Source organism: Prorops nasuta, unplaced genomic scaffold, assembly GCF_024137725.1.
Source record: "Prorops nasuta isolate Cenicafe-Biocafe unplaced genomic scaffold, Cenicafe_Pnas_1.2 PNAS00009, whole genome shotgun sequence".
NCBI lineage: Eukaryota > Metazoa > Arthropoda > Insecta > Hymenoptera > Bethylidae > Prorops > Prorops nasuta.
The window spans coordinates 2,960,144-2,972,144 of record NW_027116806.1 but is presented as its reverse complement, the minus strand read 5'-3'; the positions used below and the strand labels follow the sequence as shown (position 1 = coordinate 2,972,144).

At 31.6% G+C, this 12,001-nt stretch overlaps 1 long non-coding RNA gene across 2 annotated transcripts; it reads left to right on the top strand.

The window, feature by feature from the left end:
* Positions 1–269: 269 nt before the first annotated feature.
* On the top strand, positions 270–1,258 carry LOC136776365 (uncharacterized). Of its 2 annotated transcripts, none has more exons than XR_010823059.1 (3): positions 270–387; positions 480–911; positions 1,004–1,258. It is a non-coding gene; the product is annotated as an uncharacterized lncRNA (long non-coding RNA). The 2 variants fall into 2 exon arrangements; XR_010823058.1 differs by having other exon boundaries at positions 340–648; positions 740–911.
* Positions 1,259–12,001: the final 10,743 nt, after the last annotated feature.

Here is a 12,001-nt window from a genome sequence, read left to right as displayed (position 1 = left end):
TAAAGAAATAAAGTGGCAGTTTTAATCTTACTGACAGCTGATATACTGATGGTATAAGTGAATAAATAAGGTGACGAAATTTGTAAAATGTACATAAAAATAATTTTTAAAAATATATAAAGGACTGAACATTTTAGATAAGTATAACAATAAATTTTATAATATAAAATGTAAGATATAAACATTTTGTGGTACTTTGTGGGATTTTATTTCAGATTAAATTATAGTAATGTGTTTACAATGTCACTGTGCTGAGGATGGAGCTATGCGGATTTTCAAAATTAAAATAAAGGAATAGACTAAACATAATGTGGTTATTGTGTCATCGTTGAGATTCAAACTATGTTAATTGAGACGGATAATAAAATAAACGAGTGAAAAAACTGGGTAAATACAATAATAAATAAAGAAGCTGACAAATTAGATATATAATATAAAATGTAAAATATTTTATAGTACTTTCTGGGATTTTATTTCAGATTAAATTATAGTAATGTGTTTACTATGTCACTACTGAGGATGGAGCTATGTGGATTGATCATTAAAATGAAAGGAATAGATTCACCATATTATGGTTACTGTGTCATCGCTGAGGATCAAACTGTGTTAATTGAGATGAATATTAAAATAAACAAGTCAACACATTGGGTAAATACGATACAAATAAAGAAGCTGACAGATTACATTTGTAATTTCAAATGTAAGATTTTATATAGTACTTTTTGGGATTTTGTTTCAGATTAAATTATTGTAAAGTGTTTACTATGTCAATGCTGAGAATGGAGCTATGTGGATTGAACATTAAAACAAAAGGAATAGATTCACCATAATGTTGTTTCTGTGTCATCGCTGATGAGGATCAAACTGTGTTAATTGAGACAGACATTAAAATAAATGAGTCAGCAATTTGGGTAAATACAATAATAAATAAAGAAAATGACAGAATACATATATAATATAAAATGTAAGATGTTTTATAGTACTTTGTGGGATTTTGTTTCAGATTAAATTATAGTAATGTACGTATGTTTACTGTATCACTGCTGAGGATGAAGCTATGTGGATCGAACATTAAAAAAAAAGAATAGATTCACCATAATGTGGTTACTGTGTCATCGCTGAGGATCAAACTGTGATAATTGAGATGAATATTAAAATAAAGAAGCTGACAGATTAGATATATAATATAACATGTTAGATATTTTACAGTACTTTGTGGGATTTTATTTAAAGTTAATATATGTAAAATAAAATTTTTGTTTTCTTTTTACAATTGTATCTATATTAATTACTATATGTTGCAATCTCTTAAAATTAAGCCTCTGCTTTTATTAGCAAACTAATAGTTCCACACGGCAGTGATGCCAGAATCAAGCTTTTAGCAACAAAAATGAAGATAAGCGCTAGCAAGCAGGAGTATAGAAAATTTAAAGGGAAGCGGTACAAACACAACTATGCCTGGAGAGCTTAGGTGTGATTTGGACTTTAGGCAACATTGGCTTTCGAAGAAGAGCGACTACCGCTAACCGTGACATTTTTACGTGTTATCCGTGTGAAGTGGTGCTGCGTTTACCTAAAAACTCAAAGCAAATAAAAATGCTTTTCCTAAATTGATTTGTAATATTGATAAAATGGTCAAATGTAGCCATTAATCAATTAGATTTAGTAATAAATACAGAAAATGCGTTTTATTATAACAAATGAGTTGAGGTAAAATAAACTCAATGTTTTTATATTAATCTGTTAACAAATGCATTTTTTATTTATTATTGAGTCCAATAAATTAATGGTTATTAAAAAAAAAATTCCTTGTAATGAAAAAAAAAATGAAAAAATTTTAAACTTCACCAAGACTCGAACACGAGCCCACCGCATGACAAACGGCAAACTTACCGCCTGTGCTACAGCGCTCACTTGATGTACCAAGAGCAAAACAGCCTTTTAAAGACTGACTACAATTCTTTCACTAACTCGTCATAAACGATCAAGAATTAGCTGCAATAATAAATACATTTATCTCCACAGCATTATTGCACTAAATTTATTATGTTTTTAATTTGAAGCATACATTTTACATGAAGATACGATACTTTAAGGGTGTTCATGCAATACTCTAAATACAAAACTATTCATATGCTCGTTTATCATAGTTATTCGACTACATATAACAAATATTATAATATTACTTAATTAATTTATGATAGTTAAGCATATGAATAGTTTTGTATATAGAGTACTGAATGGTTACCATTAAATTATCATATCTTCATGTAAAATGTATGCTTCAAATTAAAAACAATAAATTTAGTACAATAATGCTATGTAGATAAATATATTTATTATTACAGCTAATTCTTGATCATTTATGACGAATTAATAAAAGAATTGTAGTCAGTCTTTAAAGAGCCTGTTTTGCTCTTGTTACATCAAGTGAGAGCTGTAGCGCAGGCGGTAAAGTTGCCGTTTATCATGCGGTGGGCTCGTGTTCGAGTCTTGGTGAAGATTAAAATTTTTTCATTTTTTGTTTCATTACAAAGAATTTTTTTTTTAATAACCGTTAACTTATTGGACTCAATAATAAATAAAAAAATGCATTTGTTAACAAATTAATATAAAAACATTGAGTTTATTTTACCTCAACTCATTTGTTATAATAAAACGCATTTTTTGTATTTATTACCAAATCTAATTAATTAATGGCTACATTTGACCATTTTCTCAAAATTAAAAATCAATTTAGGAAAAGCATTTTTATTTTATTTATTCACTTATACCATAAGTACATCAGCTGTCAGATAGATCAAAGCTGTCACTACTCCTTATTTCTTTATTACACTTTATTTTTCCGTATACTAACATTTGTCTTCGTTCACGCCGTTCACGGTGACAGGCTGTGAATATAATATATATAATTTTTGATATATTACGTTCTGCATTTAAGATGGCTACTGACGTATTTCCGCTGGCAGTATACTTTGTGCAGTCTGCATTCCTTATATCAAAATTCACTTACTATAGAGCGTAGTACTATTCAAGATGGCGGACTTGGCAACCTTGCGCCAGACACCGCCATAAACTAAATAATTACTAGACTCGCCGCCAGGCGGAGCTACTCGGATCTAGGTGAAAAAGTGCGTTCAGAAATTTACCCCCACCGCATCTAGGGAAAAAGTAAGTCCAGAAATTCACACGGTCGGTGCGGTGACATAGCTATACTACTAATATTTATGCAAAATATAATTGAAGAAATGTCATATACGCCTGAAAACACAGTGATAGATATTAAAACTAATTTTTCAAAAGCAGCTGCTGCAAAATTTTCTAATCATTTATGGTATATATCAGAAGAACTGGTGCTCTTATCATTATTTGGTACAATAGTTCCTTCAGAATTAAAATCTAAAATGATTCAGTCTACTCAAAAGAATAATAGCACTAGCTCTCATTTAAAGAAAGTTATTATTAATCTTAATGATGAAAAATCATTTCTCTCCAAAGATTTAAGTGATTTCGTATCTGTAAAATCATTAAGTTTATTGGAAAGATTCGGTCTCCCTTATAGTTTTTTAGGATTAAATCTTGACGCGTGGGAGACTAACGAAGATTATAAAACTTGTATTGATACATTTAAAGCTGTGGAAGTGGTTAATGATAATTCAGAGCGAGCTGTTGCTCTTATAAAAGAATTTAACTCCTGTATAACAAAAAATGAAGATCAGCAATAATATTTGCTGCAAGTAGTAAAAGAGCATAGAAAAAAATATCCTTCTTGCGATGAAAAAGCTTTTGCTATCACTTCTCTCATTATTTCCCAAAATTGAATATTTTAATTATTTCAATTTAAATTTAAATTTGAATATAGCATTTTATTTAAGGTAATACTATAAAACTTGTGACGTACCTCTTATTTTATATAATTATACGTTTTCTTTATGGCATTAACTTGTAAAATGAGCAAACAAAAATTATAAAGTTAATTGTGCCACCTATTAAAATTAAACTACAGACTCAAATTTGGTGAGATATTTTATTTTAATGTATAAAACCTAAAAAATCTTGTGCACTAAAAAAAAATTTGTTTCAATTCTTTTTAATCACCTTAAACCGATACCATTCTTTCATGAGATCCTCGAACCTATTAAAATTGAACTACAGACTCAATTTTGATGAGATATTTTATTTTAATGTATAAAGCCAAAAAATGTTGTGCACTAAAAAAAATTTTTTGTCCATTTTTTTTAATCACCCTAAGCTTGTACCATTATTTCATGAGATTCCTCGAAATCGTTACATTATTAATAGCTAAATAACGATTATTGAACGGTTAAATACTTAAAAGAAACAATATGGTATTGCATTTGTGTGAATAGTGTAACTTCATGAAGGTTATGACGAAAAAGATATTATACAGTAAAAAAATTATAATGAAATTAATTGCGCTATCTTTTAAAATTGAGCTACAGAGGTCAAATTTGGTGAAAAATTCTATACATATTTTAGTGCATAAAATATAAAAAAAAATGTGCATTAAAAAAAAATTTTTTCGACTTTTTTTTAATCATCCTAAGATATGGGGTTTGTGATTAAAGGTTGCCAACCCAGAAAACCTGGAAAGAGGGTGTGATTTTAAGAATAAAATTCGAGAAAAAAATTTTTCCATCTCCTACGGTTTTGGAGTAATTAGTAATTAAATTTTACTTGCCGAACGACGGATGTGTGTGAGTGTGTGCTGATAAACCATAGGCTAGGCGTCATAAAAACAAAGAAAACGTCAACACGTTTAAAAAATCCGATTGAGAACTGCATTCATTGGATATTCTCATAATTATTAATAATGAAATTAACGGATTTTTATTATAAAAATAAGCTCAAACTCGACATTGATGTTACAATTTTCAGTTTGATGAAATGCACAAGTTTAACGCGAGGATTTTTGGCTGGTTTAAAAAATAACATTTCCTCACCACCTGGCGGTAGATAGTGCGGAGCGTTTTTTTTATAGTGGTTTCCCCAGGAGGCCACATCCACATTAACCATTTAATTCAGCAGTTGCTCAAACTGCCTACCCCGCTGTATCACGCATATTTGCGATCTGCGGACAATGGCGCGCGTTGCTCGCTGTACCATATCTGGTGTGATGGTACGAAAGGCCGCTAAACATGACTGCCGTACCTCTTACTCGGTACCTTCACGAGAATTCTCGACTAAATTCTTGACGTGACCTCACAGAAAATAGTCAAGAGGGTTCAGATCCGGTGATCTCGGTGGCCATGCGATAGGACCACCTCGACCAATCCACCTACCTGGAAAGATCATGTTTAGCGCGAAACGCACATTCGCAGAATAATGTGCCGGTGTTCCATCATGCTAGAAAAAGATTTTATTCCGCATGTTTAAGGGCATATCCTCCAGTAATGGGCCAAACTTCTCTCTTAAAAATTCTGCATAATACAGACCATCGAGTCAGGCGGAAAGAAAACGGGACAAATCTGAAAATTTTAAAAACACAATTTTCAACTTCTCAATTTAAAAGGGTTTTCTACTTACGATTTTATCTCCAAGGAGGCCAGCCCATACGTTTACCGATCATCGATATTGGAAGGCACACACTCGTACGGCCTGCGGATTTTCCTCACGCCATAAAACATGGTTCCTCGAGTTGAACATTCCATTCGGGGGAATGTTGACTCGTCGTTCCACAGAATCAGGTCTGGAAAAGCCGGATCGCTTCGGCATTTAGCGAGAAATCCCATTTTTCAAATTTATTTTTCCATTTAAATAATCTGTATTTTAGGGTTATCAAAAACTTTAAATTTTTAGCAGTACCTCCACAAAAGTAAATGCGACACTCGTAATCTCGGGGGAGTAATTGTTGCACACGTCGAAAATGATAAGGGCGCAAACCGTTCCTGCGTAAAACTTGACGCACCGAATGTTCTGATACGCAAATTTCACATCTAACACTGTGAATCGTACCATTTTGATTTAAAAATAGATCCAAAATGTCTTCTTCTTGTCCTACAGTGATATTTCGCGCATCACACCTCTCCTGTCTATTATGCACAAAACACCCAGTTTCATGCAAACGCAAAACAATTTTTTGAATCGTACGTCGTTTTGGGTGACGTCGATTGAGAAATCGTCTAGCATATAATCTTTCCGCTTCACTAACATTTTGATTCGCCATACCATAGGTGATAATCATATCGGACATTTCCGCACAACTAAAATCCATTTTGGATTCACTATTTTATTGCACGACTTCTTTCTTCAACGATCAAGCTGAGTCTTATTGTTTTATGAGCCTGCACAAATATTGTAAACATTATAAACAAAATACTGGCGATTTAGTGCTACCATGCACCTGCAGAATGTTTACATTTTTTGTGCAGGCTCATAAAACAATAAGACTCAGCTTGATCGTTGAAGAAAGAAGTCGTGCAATAAAATAGTGAATCCAAAAGGGATTTTAGTTGTGCGAAAATGTCCGATATGATTATCACCTATGGTATGGCGAATCAAAATGCTAGTGAAGCGGAAAGATTATATGCTAGACGATTTCCCAATCGACGTCACCCAAAACGACGTACGATTCAAAAAATTGTTTTGCGTTTGCATGAAACTGGGTGTTTTGTGCATAATAGACAGAAGAGGTGTGATGCGCGAAATACCACTATAGGACAAGAAAAGACATTTTGGATCTATTTTTAAATCAAAGTGGTACGATTCACAGTGTTAGATGTGAAATTGGCGTATCAGAACATTCGATGCGTCAAGTTTTACGCAGGAACGGTTTGCGCCCTTATCATTTTCGACGTGTGCAACAATTACTCCCCCGAGATTACGAGTGTTGCATTTATTTTTGTGAAGGTACTACTACTTACAAAAATTAATGTTTACGATGGCCCTAAAATACAGATTATTTAAATGGAAAAATAAATTTGAAAAATAGGATTTCTCGCTAAATGCCGAAGCGATCCGACTTTTCCAGACCTGATTCTGTGGAGAGACAAGTCAACATTCACCCCGAATGGAATGTTCAACTCGAGGAAACATGTTTTATGGCGTGGGGAAAATCCGCAGGCCGTACGGGTGTGTGCCTTCCAATATTGATGGTCGGTAAACGTATGGGCTGGCCTCTTTGGAGATAAAATCGTAAGTAGAAAACCCTTTTAAATTGAGAAGTTGAAAATTATGTTTTTAAAAATTTCAGATTGGTCCCGTTTTCTTTCCGCCGAGACTCGATGGTCTGCATTACGCAGAATTTTTAAGAGGAGTTTGGCCGATTACTGGAAGATGTGCACTTAAACATGTGGATTAAAATCTTTTTCCAGCATGATGAAACACCGGCACATTATTCTGCGAATGTGCGATTCGCGCTAAACATGATCTTTCCAGGTAGGTGGATTGGTCGAGGTGGTTCTATCGCATGGCTACCGAGATCACCGGATCTGAGCCCTCTTGACTATTTTCTGTGGGGTCACGTCAAGAATTTAGTCGAGAATTGTCGTGAAGGTACCGAGTAAGAGGTACGTCAGTCAAGTTTAGCGGCCTTTCGTACCATCACACCAGATATGGTATAGCGAGCAACGCGCGCCATTGTCCGCAGATCGCAAATATGCGTAACACAGCGGAGTAGGCAGTTTGAGCAACTGCTGAATTAAATGGTTAATGTGGATTAGGCCTCCTGGGGAAACCACTATAAAAAAAACGCACCACACTATCTAGCGCCAGGTGGTGAGGAAATGTTATTTTTTAAACCAGCCAAAAATCCTCGCGTTAAACTTTTGCATTTCATCAAACTGAAAATTGTAACATCAATGTCGAGTTTGGGCTTATTTTTATAATAAAAATCCGTTAATTTCATTATTAATAATTATGAGAATATCCATTGAATGCAGTTCTCAATCGGATTTTTTAAACGTGTTGACGTTTTCTTTGTTTTTATGACGCCTAGCCTATGGTTTATCAGAACACACTCACACACATCCGTCGTTCGGCAAGTAAAATTTAATTACTAATTACTCCAAAACCGTAGGAGGTAGAAAAAAATTTTTCTTGAATTTTCTTCTTAAAATCACCCGTTCTTTCCAGGTTTTCCGGGTTGGCAATCTTTAATCACAAACCCATGGAAAATTCATTGCCAAATCGACCCCCCCCCCCTTTCCACTTCAATTTTTGAGATAAAGTAGTTTTCAACATATGAAAAATTTCGTTGAAATATCTATTTTTTAATACCGTTAGGCGTTTTTGAACATTCAAATTGGCCGACCAAGAAGGAAGACTGAAATAGAAGGATGCGTAAAATGTAGTAAAATATTTTTCAATAAGTTTTTCATCTGGTTTAATGAAATTACTTTACATACGCTTTTTATGCGTTTTCTTGCCAAAATGGCCGGAAAAATGTAATAAAATCTACAAAATTGATTTTTTATTTATTAGGTTTTTTTTAAATTACAGGCCTAAATAAAAATTGCTTGTTGAATAAAAATGTCTTAGAAATTTTTGAAAAGGACTCTCAAATTTTTTGGAAATTATTTTTGTTTCTTTTGTAAAATCGCAAAATCAGAATATTAAAAAAATGTCTCAAAAAATTCTTAAAAATTTTAAGAGTATTATTCAATCAATTCTAAGAGATTTTTATTTTACAGCAGTTTTTATTTAACCCTGTAGTTTTCAAGAAAAAAAAATCAATTTTGTGGATTTCTTTACATTATACTGGCCATTTTGACTAAAAAACATAAAAAAGCCTATGTAGAGTAATTTTGTAAACGAGATGAAAAGTTATTGCAAAATATTAAAATAAATTTTGCGCATCCTTCTATTTCAGGCTTCCCTCTGGGTCGGCCATTTTGACTTTTCTGAAACGCCTAATAGCATTAAAAAATAAACATTTCAATGAAAATTTTCTTATGCTGAAAATTATTTTATCTCAAAAAATTAAGTGGATAGGGGGGGGGATGGCCGAATTGGCAAAGAATGCCTGATGTACAATATGCCTAACATTATATACATTTACATGATTAATATTATAAAAGACTACACTGCATATTATTTTTTTCTTTTACCTGCACTCATTTCAATTAAAATAATATATAAAACATGTAACACTTAAATTGTGATTTTATTTGTTACACAAGCATAAATATGATGTTTCATACACATTTTATTTGCTAAATCATAACATATAATTGTAATAACTATTGAAATAGTATAAAGCAGCTGACAAAAAATTGTGCAATAATATTTTGGTTTGACACTTGATTATAATGAAATTCACAATTTAGGTAACAAATTTTATACCACTTTATAACATTGTTAAGGGCTTAAGGGTTACAATAATGAATAATGCTGGATAAAGCAGAATAATACCAGGAAAAACAAACCTCTCCAAGCACCGTTCCATCTGGTCCTAACAGCTGTCGTTTCCACAAAATGTCTTCACACAAAAAATGATTTTCACATACAAATTGACCAGACTTTACATTACCTCTCTGAATTGCTTTCTGCAATAAAGTTAAAATTGATAGATCTCTAGGTACAGAAAAAAGATGCTTTTTTTCTTTGTTAGACCGATATCCTGATTTGCATCCTGAAACTATGCAACAAGGCATGATAACACATACAGAACCGAATAAGAATAAAAGTAATTATATACTGAATGTAAATGACCATAAGCTGCTGTTAGGCAATTTCTATTTAATAAGGGCAAATAAGGTCATATTAAAAAAATATGCTAATAAAATAAAATAAATTGAAATATAATGAGCTCTTACCTTCTTTTTTTATTTTAATTTTAATAAATTAGACCAATTTAGTCCACCAAAAAGTTTCTAAAAAATAATGTGTGGGTAAAGCTGCATCAAATTTAATCGTACTGAACAGTAATAAAATCAGTTTTATACTAATATTTTATAAGTGGATTTAATTTACATCAATTTAAAAATATTCTCGATTCCTACGAAAAATTAAAGATACACACACATGAACCCAACCTAATCTCGCTAACTGCCACCAACATACCTTTAGCGCTACCTAGTATTTCTGGCGATTTCTGGACAATAGTGGGTAACATCTGGATCATGGAATTTAATAGGAGTGTCAGAGGACTGATTACTGTATTAAGACAAATTTTATAATTAAAGATAATACTGTAGAATAGAACATGCAATTTAAGCAACATTTTATATTCTTAATTTAAACTCAAAAAATTGTATTATTATAAGCATATCCATTATTATTAATGTTAAGAAGTATGTAGAATTTCACAGCTCCAAATAATTAAGAAACGATTAATAACAAAATAAATCTTGTTTACATGTTCATTTATTTCCATTGTAAACAATTTTTTCAAATATATTTAAACTTTTGTACTTAATTGGACAAATTAATAATAACATTAGAAAAATTATTTTCAGATTCAACAGAAGACGATGGAAATATTCACCAAGCTAGCGACTATTATGATAATAATTATGATAATTAGGTTGATCATGATTTGAATAAGGGTGTCGGTTTAGATACAGACATGAAAGCATCATATGATGAAATAGAATTGGATATGACAATGGGTTATTAAATATTCATCTATATTATATGAAACAAAATTTGTATTTCTTAATTTCACAGATTAATTCTTATTTATTTCTATTAGAACCTTTATGAAATAAAGCTTGTACACATTAGAAATAGGAAAAAATTGTTTCATTTATTATAAATGGTCAGGGGTCAGTATATTGGATTTTTTATACATAATATTAATACTACTTCCTTAAAAAATTGTCTGCCAATTCTTTCTTTTCCTCTAAGAACTAAATATTCTATGGAAAATGGTCATAAATCATTTTTATTTTTTTCCAATTTGAATCACATCTACCTACACTTTATACCTTGTGGATAATCATACTAACAGTTTAAGGTAAAATCATTGTAGTAAAATTTTGCATTTATTCATGAAGCAAACTATAAAATTTTGTTCCGAGATATTAAGAGAAATTTGTTACTTAACTGGTATATTCTTGAAATATTTATATTATATATCAGCAAACAGTCTGCATTGTAATATTTCGTCAACCTCATGGTAGCATTAGTCTAAATTATGCATGGCAGAATGTAAAAAATTGTTCTTATTTACACGTTTCTTTACTAACTTACATTTGTGTGCTTCACTTCAATACTCAAGAAAATCACCTGCTAATAAGCTCTTCGTGGATTTTGCAATCTTGCTTGGACATTCAATAAATGGCAGACTGTAAAAAGTTGACCTAAGAAGTTCTTTTTTTTGCTAACTAAAGTTAATGTTTCAATACGTAATTACATTTTTCAAAGATTTTGACATAGATTAATTTACATCTTGTAGCAGTCATTATGACTCTGGTCAATGATAGCCTATAAAAAATTGCTCTATATTTTATGTCATCAGCGCCAAATTTAAAAGCTCAAGTAAAATACTGTAGAAGATTGAAAATAACGAAAGAGCCACTCAATGAAAAACAAAAAATCTTATATGTTCTTATTTATAATCTATTTATGAAAATGTCATTAAAGTTTCAAATTGTTTTGTAAAGAATTGTTCGAGTTCCGTTTCTCCTAGTTTGATAAACATGGTTTCCAATAAAACGCATTTAACTTCCTGGGTACAAATCAATTGTATATAATTTTGCCAAACCTTTAATTAACAATACCTGCACAATGCATTTAGTTCTACATATTAGTATGATGCTCTTCTACTTGCTTTCTAAACATTTACAAATTAAACTTTGCTTCTTTGACGCTTTCAGACAGCAATTCTTCTATGGGTTTGATGGTGAGAGTCACCTTCCTGAGAAAAAATTTAGCTGCCAGGACTGGCTTTTATGTCCATAGCATCAAAAATATATATGATCGGCGTAATGCCATCATTATATGTGCAGATAGTAATATTGATTTCTACTTCCATTGATTTGTTACTTGAGAAAATTTTTAATACTAACGCACGAACAGTGAAACTAATATTGTCGCT